This window comes from Oncorhynchus clarkii, chromosome 16, assembly GCF_045791955.1.
Source record: "Oncorhynchus clarkii lewisi isolate Uvic-CL-2024 chromosome 16, UVic_Ocla_1.0, whole genome shotgun sequence".
Classification (NCBI taxonomy): Eukaryota; Metazoa; Chordata; class Actinopteri; order Salmoniformes; family Salmonidae; genus Oncorhynchus; species Oncorhynchus clarkii.
The window spans coordinates 2,379,574-2,390,551 of NC_092162.1; the positions used below are offsets into that span (position 1 = coordinate 2,379,574).

The window sequence follows — 10,978 nt, forward strand, 5'->3', positions numbered from 1 at the left end:
GTTCTATCACAGATTTCATACAATAAAACAACAATAACAGGATTAGCCTGTTATTAACTAGAACTGTGTGTGTGTGTGTGTGTGTGTGTGTGTGTGTGTGTGTGTGTGTGTGTGTGTGTGTGTTAGTCTGCGTGTTGATTTAAGTTTCTATTGTGTTGTTATAAGATGTTGTAATGTAGTCCTTTCAATTATTCCTTCATTAGTATATAAAACACACAAGACATATCAGGCATAACCAGCAGAAAAAAATTATATTAAACTATTCAACTATTCAGCTATTTAACTATTTAACTATTTAACTATTCAGATATTTAACTATTCAATTATTTATCTATTCAATTATTCATCTATTCAATTATTCATCTATTCAATTATTCAACTATTCAGCTATAAGTCAAGTCAGCTTCTAGTTAGTACTGATTCAGTAAGTAGGACAAGTCAGCTTCTAGTTAGTTCTGATTCAGTAAGTAGGACAAGTCAGATTCTAGTTGGTACTGCTTCAGTAAGTAGGACAAGTCAGCTTCTAGTTGGTACTGATTCAGTAAGTAGGACAAGTCAGCTTCTAGTTAGTACTGATTCAGTACGTAGGACAAGTCAGCTTCTAGTTGGTACTGATTCAGTAAGTAGGACAAGTCAGATTCTAGTTAGTACTGATTCAGTAAGTAGGACAAGTCAGCTTCTAGTTAGTACTGATTCAGTAAGTAGGACAAGTCAGCTTCTAGTTGGTACTGCTTCAGTAAGTAGGACAAGTCAGCTTCTAGTTGGTACTGATTCAGTAAGTAGGACAAGTCAGCTTCTAGTTAGTACTGATTCAGTAAGTAGGACAAGTCAGCTTCTAGTTGGTACTGCTTCAGTAAGTAGGACAAGTCAGCTTCTAGTTGGTACTGATTCAGTAAGTAGGACAAGTCAGCTTCTAGTTAGTACTGATTCAGTAAGTAGGACAAGTCAGCTTCTAGTTGGTACTGCTTCAGTAAGTAGGACAAGTCAGCTTCTAGTTGGTACTGCTTCAGTAAGTAGGACAAGTCAGCTGCTAGTTGGTACTGCTTCAGTAAGTAGGACAAGGTGTTGGGTGTCTGACTGACTGTGTGCTGAAGGTGTCTACTGGTAAGATAAGACACAATAGAGGATAGGTAGTGGCTGTCTTGGCCTGTCCTACAGCCAAGCACATGGTGTGACAGGCAGCTGCATCAGTAGGGCACACACACACACACACACACACACACACACACACACACACACACACACACACACACACTCTCCTGTCCCACTGTGTGTACCTGTGAGACCTACATGCAGCTGTAAAGGTCCTAAGCCTGTACAACTGCAATACAAAGCCCAGGAAAGGAACCACACACTGCTGCTTTCACTGGAGTCAATTACATGTCTGTTTTTCAGATGGAAATGTTATATTTTCAAAACTCTTAAGTACAAAACTCAAAACCGATAACACTTGTAATGACCCCTATCTTCTGTTCAGAACCAGCGATTGTGCATTCAACCCCGAGGCATTCAACCCCGAGGCATTCAACCCCGAGGCATTCAACCCCGAGGCATTCAACCCCGAGGCATTCAACCCCGAGGCATTCAACCCCGAGGCATTCAACCCCGAGGCATTCTACCCCGAGGCATTCAACCCCGAGGCATTCTACCCCGAGGCATTCTACCCCGAGGCATTCAACCCCGAGGCATTCAACCCCGAGGCATTCAACCCCGAGGCATTCAACCCCGAGGCATTCAACCCCGAGGCATTCAACCCCGAGGCATTCAACCCCGAGGCATTCAACCCCGAGGCATTCAACCCCGACGCATTCAACCCCGACGCATTCAACCCCGAGGCATTCAACCCCGAGGCATTCAACCCCGAGGCATTCAACCCCGGGGCATTCAGCCCCGAGGCATTCAACCCCGAGGCATTCAACCCCGAGGCATTCAACCCCGAGGCATTCAACCCCGAGGCATTCAACCCCGAGGCATTCAACCCCGAGGCATTCTACCCCGAGGCATTCAACCCCGAGGCATTCAGCCCCGAGGCATTCAACCCCGAGGCATTCAACCCCGGGGCATTCAACCCCGAGGCATTCAACCCCGAGGCATTCAACCCCAAGGCATTCAACCCCGAGGCATTCAACCCCGAGGCATTCAAGCAGAATTTGTTTTCTGTGAAATAGCATGAGAACATTTAATTTAGTCACCAATAGATGAGATAATGATAGCCATTTAGTCACCAATAGATGAGATAATGATAGCCATTTAGTCACCAATAGATGAGATAATGATAGCCATTTAGTCACCAATAGATGAGATAATGATAGCCATTTAGTCACCAATAGATGAGATAATGATAGCCATTTAGTCACCAATAGATGAGATAATGATAGCCATTTAGTCACCAATAGATGAGATAATGATAGCCATTTAGTCACCAATAGATGAGATAATGATAGCCATTTAGTCACCAATAGATGAGATAATGATAGCCATTTAGACAGTTTAACTACTATTTAATCCAATAGTAAAAAAATATCAGTTACACATTGAAGTGCTGGTTAGGAAAACATGTAGATAGCGGAGGTTTGGACTCCAGCCACATGACTTGGACTCGAGTCTGACTTGAGACTCGACTTGATAGAAAATAAAATAACTTGAGACTTGGAACCTTGAGACTGATATGACTTGAAATGATCTGGCTAGGTTTTGTAATGTTTTCATTTTGTGACACAGTCTCTGTCGATTAATCTCCATGTTGCCAGAGACACTAGCCGTAGCATCAATTTTGCAAAAAAAAAAAAAAACGTGCAACAGATTGTCTAGTGAAATGCACGCTCTGCCCTCTGATTGGACCAGCTGACTGTCAATCAACACAGGTCGGGTAAACTAGTGAACAGATTGCTGATTTGCTGTACAGCTAGCTATAGGACTGGGTGCAGCGCAGACATCAAACTGTAGGGAAATAGGATTGCCATAATAAATATACAGCTCCAAAAATATGAACGGTTTATTTTCAAGCTCCCCAGCAATGTGACGTCAAGCAACTATTACTGCAGAGACCTACTGGTCTTTTGGTATGTCAACAATGCTTGAGATTGACAATTAACTCATGAAGCTTGCATTTGGAATTTATTGTTAAAATTAATTATTCAGTAAGTCAAGTTCTACTTGGGACTTGACTCGATCCGTTCTACTTGGGACTTGACTCGATCCGTTCTACTTGGGACTTGACTCGATCCGTTCTACTTGGGACTTGACTCGAGACTCGTTACGTTCTACTTGGGACTTGACTCGAGACTCGATCCATTCTACTTGGGACTTGACTCGAGACTCGTTACATCTACTTGGGACTTGACTTGAGACTCGATCCGTTCTACTTGGGACTTGACTCGAGACTCGATCCGTTCTACTCGGGACTTGACTCGAGACTCGTTACGTTCTACTTGGGACTTGACTCGAGACTCGATCCGTTCTACTTGGGACTTGACTCGAGACTCGTTACATCTACTTGGGACTTGACTTGAGACCCGATCTGTTCTACTTGGGACTTGACTCGAGACTCGATCTGTTCTACTTGGGACTTGACTCGAGACTCGATCCGTCCTACTCGGAACTTGTGACTCGAATAACAGTGATTTGGTCCAACATCTGGTTGATGGTAAATATTTGTATTTGACTAAAACTTTACATTCAATTAAAAAAATGGAAATGTGTATCCAATAGCAGGTTGTGTGTATATTGATAAATATGTCCGTTTTACAGTTGTATTATCCTTATACAGTACATATGTAGGACAAATCATCAGAAATAGGGGTATTGTAAAGCAGTTGGCTACTGTAAAAATGTATCACAGTATTGTAAAGCAGTTGGCTACTGTAAAAATGTAGCACAGTATTGTAAAGCAGTAGGCTACTGTAAAAATGTAGCACAGTATTGTAAAGCAGTTGGCTACTGTAAACATGTAGCACAGTATTGTAAAGCAGTTGGCTACTGTAAAAATGTAGCACAGTATTGTAAAGCAGTTGGCTACTGTAAAAATGTAGCACAGTATTGTAAAGCAGTTGGCTACTGTAAAAATGTAGCACAGTATTGTAAAGCAGTTGGCTACTGTAAAAATGTAGCACAGTATTGTAAAGCAGTTGGCTACTGTAAAAATGTAGCACAGTATTGTAAAGCAGTTGGCTTCTGTAAAAACGTAGCACAGTATTGTAAAGCAGTTGGCTACTGTAAAAATGTAGCACAGTATTGTAAGCCATTTCTGCCCCGTGCAACATTCTACAAGATCACCTTCTCTACTTGCCTTGCTGGGGAGGCAACTAGAAACACTGAGATAGGGTACAGGCAGGGGTTTTATTCTCCAAATGTGCGAAAAAATCAGCTGTCCAGATGGCTGGTCTCAGACCATCCCGCAGGTGAAGAAACCTGATGTGGAGGTCCTGGGCTGGTGTGGTTACACATGGTCTGCGGTTGTGAGGCCGGTTGGACGTACTGCCAATTTCCCTTCCCAGTCACGGACCAGGATGTCCTGCTCCCAGGCAGACTAAATAACTTTTTTGCCCGCTTTGAGGACAATACAGTGCCACTGACACGGCCTGCAACGAAAACTTGCGGTCTCTCCTTCACTGCAGCCGAGGTGAGTAAGACGTTTAAACGTGTTAACCCTCGCAAGGCTGCAGGCCCAGACGGCATCCCCAGCCACGCCCTCAGAGCATGCGCAGACCAGCTGGCCGGTGTGTTTACGGACATATTCAATCAATCCCTATACCAGTCTGCTGTTCCCACATGCTTCAAGAGGGCCACCATTGTTCCTGTTCCCAAGAAAGCTAAGGTAACTGAGCTAAACGACTACCGCCCCGTAGCACTCACTTCCGTCATCATGAAGTGCTTTGAGAGACTAGTCAAGGACCATATCACCTCCACCCTACCTGACACCCTAGACCCACTCCAATTTGCTTACCGCCCAAATAGGTCCACAGACGATGCAATCTCAACCACACTGCACACTGCCCTAACCCATCTGGACAAGAGGAATACCTATGTGAGAATGCTGTTCATTGACTACAGCTCGGCATTCAACACCATACTACCCTCCAAGCTCGTCATCAAGCTCGAGACCCTGGGTCTCGACGCCGCCCTGTGCAACTGGGTACTGGACTTCCTGACGGGCCGCCCCCAGGTGGTGAGGGTAGGCAACAACATCTCCTCCCCGCTGATCCTCAACACTGGGGCCCCACAAGGGTGCGTTCTGAGCCCTCTCCTGTACTCCCTGTTCACCCACGACTGCGTGGCCACGCACGCCTCCAACTCAATCATCAAGTTTGCGGACGACACAACAGTGGTAGGCTTGATTACCAACAACGACGAGACGGCCTACAGGGAGGAGGTGAGGGCCCTCGGAGTGTGGTGTCAGGAAAATAACCTCACACTCAACGTCAACAAAACTAAGGAGATGATTGTGGACTTCAGGAAACAGCAGAGGGAACACCCCCCTATCCACATCGATGGAACAGTAGTGGAGAGGGTAGCAAGTTTTAAGTTCCTCGGCATACACATCACAGACAAACTGAATTGGTCCACTCACACAGACAGCATTGTGAAGAAGGCGCAGCAGCGCCTCTTCAACCTCAGGAGGCTGAAGAAATTCGGCTTGTCACCAAAAGCACTCACAAACTTCTACAGATGCACAATCGAGAGCATCCTGGCGGGCTGTATCACCGCCTGGTACGGCAACTGCTCCGCCCTCAACCGTAAGGCTCTCCAGAGGGTAGTGAGGTCTGCACAACGCATCACCGGGGGCAAACTACCTGCCCTCCAGGACACCTACACCACCCGATGTCACAGGAAGGCCATAAAGATCATCAAGGACATCAACCACCCGAGCCACTGCCTGTTCACCCCGCTATCATCCAGAAGGCGAGGTCAGTACAGGTGCATCAAAGCTGGGACCGAGAGACTGAAAAACAGCTTCTATCTCAAGGCCATCAGACTGTTAAACAGCCACCACTAACACTGAGTGGCTGCTGCCAACACACTGACACTGACTCAACTCCAGCCACTTTAATAATGGGAATTGATGGGAAATGATGTAAATATATCACTAGCCACTTTAAACAATGCTACCATATATAATGTTACTTACCCTACATTATTCATCTCATATGCATACGTATATACTGTACTCTATATCATCGACTGTTGTATCACTAGCCACTTTAACTATGCCACTTTGTTTACATACTCATCTCATATGTATATACTGTACTCGATACCATCTACTGTATCTTGCCTATGCTGCTCTGTACCATCACTCATTCATATATCCTCATGTACATATTCTTTATCCCCTCACATTGTGTACAAGACAGTAGTTTTGGAATTGTTAGTTAGATTACTTGTTGGTTATTACTGCATTGTCGGAACTAGAAGCACAAGCATTTCGCTACACTCGCATTAACATCTGCTAACCATGTGTATGTGACAAATAAAATTTGATTTGATTTGATTTGATTTAAAATGACATTGGAGGCGGCTTATGGTAGAGAGATTAACATTAAATTCTCTGGCAAAAGCACTGGTGGACATTCCTGCAGTCAGCATGCCAATTGTATGGTTCCTCAAAACTTGAGACATCTGTGGCATTGTGTTGTGTGACCGAACTGCACATTTTAGAGTGCCATTTTATGTCCCCGGCGCAAGGTGCACCTGTGTAATGATCATGCTGTTTAATCAGCTTCTTGACATGCCGCACCTGTCAGGTGGAGGCTTTATTTTGGCAAAGGAGAAATGCTCCCTAGCAGGGATATAAACAAATGTGTGCACGAATTATGAGAGAAAAAAGCTTTTGGTGCCTATGAACATTTATGCGATCATGAAACATGGGACCAACGCTTTACATGTTGGGTTTATATTTTGTTCAGTATATTAAAGCGCCTTCGGAAAGTATTCAGACCCCTTGACTTTTTCCACATTTTGTTACGTTACAGATTTACTCTAAAATGGATTAAATAAATAAAATAATTCAGCAATCTAAACAACAAACAATAATAACAAAGGGAAAACATATTTTTTGAAATTTTTGCAAATGTATTAATAATAAAAATAAAACATACGTTTTCAAACTTTTTGCTATGAGACACAAAATTGAGCTCCGGTGCATCCTGTTGATCATCCTTGAGATGTTTCTCCAACTTGATTTGGAGTCCACCTGTGGTCAATTCAATTGATTGGACATGATTTGGGAAGGCACACACCTGTCTATTTAAGGTCCCACAGTTGACTGTGCGTGTAAGACCAAAAACCAAGCCATGATGTCAAAGGAATTGTCCATAGAGCTCAAAGACAGGAGATAAGATAATTTAAAAGACGAAGTAGAAAGAATGAATCCTGTGGATGGATTGGAAGTACCTGGAAGTGTTGGCAGGTAATGTTGGCATATATCTGCCAAGTTTTGTCACATAAAACACAACAAAGAGCAGGGATCTGAGGAGCAGGGAGACATCAACAACATGTCTCCACAAGGTCACTTCCTGATGAAGTCTGGTGCATTTAATATCACTGCTCTGCGCTGGTGCTGAGAATTGAATATCACTGTTCTGTGATGAGAGTTTAATATCAATGTTCTGGTGATGAGAGTTTAATATCACTGTTCTGGTGATGAGAGTTAAATATCACTGTTCTGGTGATGAGAGTTAAATATCACTGTTCTGGTGATGAGAGTTTATTTCTGCTCTGGTGATGAGTTTAATATCACTGTTCGGTTGATGAGAGTTTAATATCACTGTTCTGCTCTGGTGATGAGAGTTTAATATCACTGTTCTGTTGATGAGAGTTTAATATCTCTGTTCTGTGATGAAAGTTTAATATCTCTGCTCTGGTGATGAGTTTAATATCTCAGCTTTGCTCTGTTGTATTTGAAGGTAGACTCAGGGAAATGATGTCGCCACGAGCAGCACCGGAGATATTGAGATGAGTGAGATGCAAAACGTAGCTTTCACACAGTCACACACAGTATCTGTGCATGTAGTAGCCACGGGAGCATAACAGATGAGCCTCGCGCTTCTGCGCTCTTACTTGTTATGGAAATTGACCCACTATGCTGTTTCCTGTTTTCTATGTCATATCGCTGAGTCCACCTTTAAAGTAATTCATCCTGTGTGCTTTAGACAGGTCCGAGGTCTGTGTGTTGTCTCGCGGACTTCTATGATCATTATCATAGCAGTATGACAAGACCACACAAACAGATCGAGGACCAGGCTACATGTGCTGCTCTCAATAAAGAAACAGTGGTTCCCTCAGTCTCAACGGGGCAGAGGAGAGATATTTACTGGCTCCGTCTTCAATGCAAGTCAGACCCGGCACCCGATTGCTGGACAGACTGCATGGATAAATAGAGTCTCTAGAGTCTACACTACCTGGGATTCATAATCAACAGACACAAATGTCTGAATCATATCTGACTGAATCATAAAACAGAACATGCAATCTGAATCATATCTGACTGAATCATAAAACAGACCTTGTCATCTGAATCATATCTGACTGAATCATGAAACAGACCTTGTAATCTGAATCATATCTGACTGAATCATAAAACAGACCTTGTAATCTGAATCATATCTGACTGAATCATAAAACAGACCTTGCAATCTGAATCATATCCGACTGTTTATAACACCAAAAGTGATGACAGGATCAGTCAATTCAAAAGTTCCTCCAAGTTTTCCTAGTCCATTGACAGAATAAGCATCTATCTAGAACCTAAAAGGGTTATTTGGCTGTCCCCATAGGAGAACCGTTTGAAGAACCAGTTCTGGTTCCAGGTAGAACCCTATTGGGATTCATGTTTAGGACGTTTTCTACAGAGGGATCTGCATGGAATCCCAAAGGGTTCTACGTGGAACCAAAAAGGGTTCTCCCTAGAATATAAAACGGAACCTTCATTTCTAAGACACTAGATGACAAAGAACAGATGTCAAAGAACCAAATATTCCGTTACAGCATCACCGGAGGTGTGTGAGGGGCATGGTCACACTTTCATCTACGTGGTTCAGCGGCTCCGAACTTCATTTGGATTTGGGACTGTAGGGGGAGGGGTGCGCGAAACTGCGCTTCCCAACTGGAAAAAACCCCGTGCAGCGGAGTGGGTATGGATAGCTCTGCCACTCAGGATAGCTCAGGGCTACTGGTTCAAGTCCGTGCTGGTTGTTCGCGCTGCAGCTGTAAGTCTGTCGGGACACGGGTCTATAAATCTAGCCTACTACCACAACAAAACGAGATAACTCGTAAAAAGTAAAGTTAGGAAATCTAAAGTTCAATATTCGCTTTTCAAGTCCGCACATCTCTGAGAAATATACATGTATTATGTCCTCTATAAAAAAATATGCGTATGATATGCAGTAACCGTACAGCCCAGAGAACTACTTGAGACGCATAGTACAGAGAGTGGAGAATAATGTAAATGATTATAATCATCCACTGCGTAAAACCAAGGTAAACCTACCTGGAAACAAGACGGACAAATATTCAGATTAGATTCCAAGTTTTTCTTCAATTTTCTCTCAATCTTCCACGGTTTATTGATATTACAATCCAAATAGTCAGTCATGAATGTGGTGCTCGTGTGTCTTCCCGGCCAGTCGGTCTAGATTCCCAGTTAGGTCTGCATCACCCGGAGTTGTGTAGGAGCGCGTATGAAAAGTGGAGACTGGGACGGGACCAAAGTATTCCCCTCACTTCGCCCGTCCCACTCCTAGGCTACATCCCAAATGCACCCTATTCCCTATGCACGATATATAGGGCGCCATTTGGGATGTTAGCAGAGTCGGAGCGGAAAAAAATGCCTTTAAACAGAATTCAAGTGCAATAGTCTAAGCAGAGAAGGCTATGGAGAGAGAGGCAGGATGCTGCCTGCTAGTTATGGCAAACAGACGGCCACATTCTAACCGAAACATTCTTATTCTGAAAGCATCGTTTTTCAGGAGGACATTTTTTGAAATGAGATATGGAAGCTCTAAGATTGATTAATTGAAACGGATTTAATTTAATTAGCGTTTTTTTCATCAAACACTATGAGTCAGTCTGTGTTATCTGAGTTATATAAGCCAGACAGTGTGTGTGTGTGTGTTGGGACTGCCTGCCATTTTGATTAGATTTTTCCCTCTCCAATTTAAAGGAGGAAATGAGACATTGACGCACAATGGACTGTCTTTAAGACCCTTTTCATTAAACACTAGTTGATGACTAAATCAAATCAAATCAATACACCTAATTCTGTGCTGTCTAAGTTATGTACAATAGACCTTATATTTATTTTTATTTAACTAGGCAAGTCAGTTAAGAACAAATTATTATTTTCAATGACAGCCTAGGAACAGTGGGTTAACTGCCTTGTTCAGGGATTTTTACCTTGTCAGCTCATGGACTCAATCTTGCAACCGTTCGGTTACGAGTCCAAACCTCTAACCACTAGGCTACCTGCCGCCCTACAGTAGACCTGCGGTAGAACTGCGGTAGACCTACGGTCGGCCTGCGGTAGAACTGCGGTCGGCCTGCGGTAGACCTACGGTAGACCTGCGGTCGGCCTGCGGTAGACCTACGGTAGACCTGCGGTCGTCCTGCGGTAGACCTACAGTAGACCTGCGGTCGCCCTGCGGTCGTCCTGCGGTAGACCTACGGTACACCTGCAGTCGGCCTGCGGTAGACCTACGGTAGACCTGCGGTTGGCCTGCGGTAGAACTGCGGTAGACCTGCGGTAGAACTGCGGTAGAACTGCGGTAGGCCTACAGTCGCCCTGCGGTCGTCCTGCGGTCGTCCTGCGGTAGACCTACGGTAGACCTGCGGTCGTCCTGCGGTAGACCTACGGTAGACCTGCGGTCATCCTGCGGTCGTCCTGCGGTAGACCTACGGTAGACCTGCGGTAGTCCTGCGGTAGACCTACAGTAGACCTGCGGTAGACTTACAGTAGACCTGCGGTAGACCTACAGTAGTCCTG

At 44.2% G+C, this 10,978-nt stretch overlaps 1 protein-coding gene across 6 annotated transcripts in view; it reads right to left on the reverse strand.

Moving 5' to 3' along the window:
* Positions 1 to 9,665, reverse strand: part of LOC139367868 (vitrin) — an 80,825-nt gene extending 71,160 nt beyond the window's left edge. For 5 of the 6 annotated variants that reach the window (XM_071106217.1, XM_071106216.1, XM_071106214.1 and 2 more), the window contains exon 1: positions 9,488 to 9,659. The gene's annotated coding sequence lies outside the window, so the exon portion shown is untranslated. Of the gene's footprint in view, positions 1 to 9,487 lie in introns of all 6 variants that reach the window. The other variant, XM_071106213.1, reaches the window with a different exon arrangement.
* Positions 9,666 to 10,978: the final 1,313 nt, after the last annotated feature.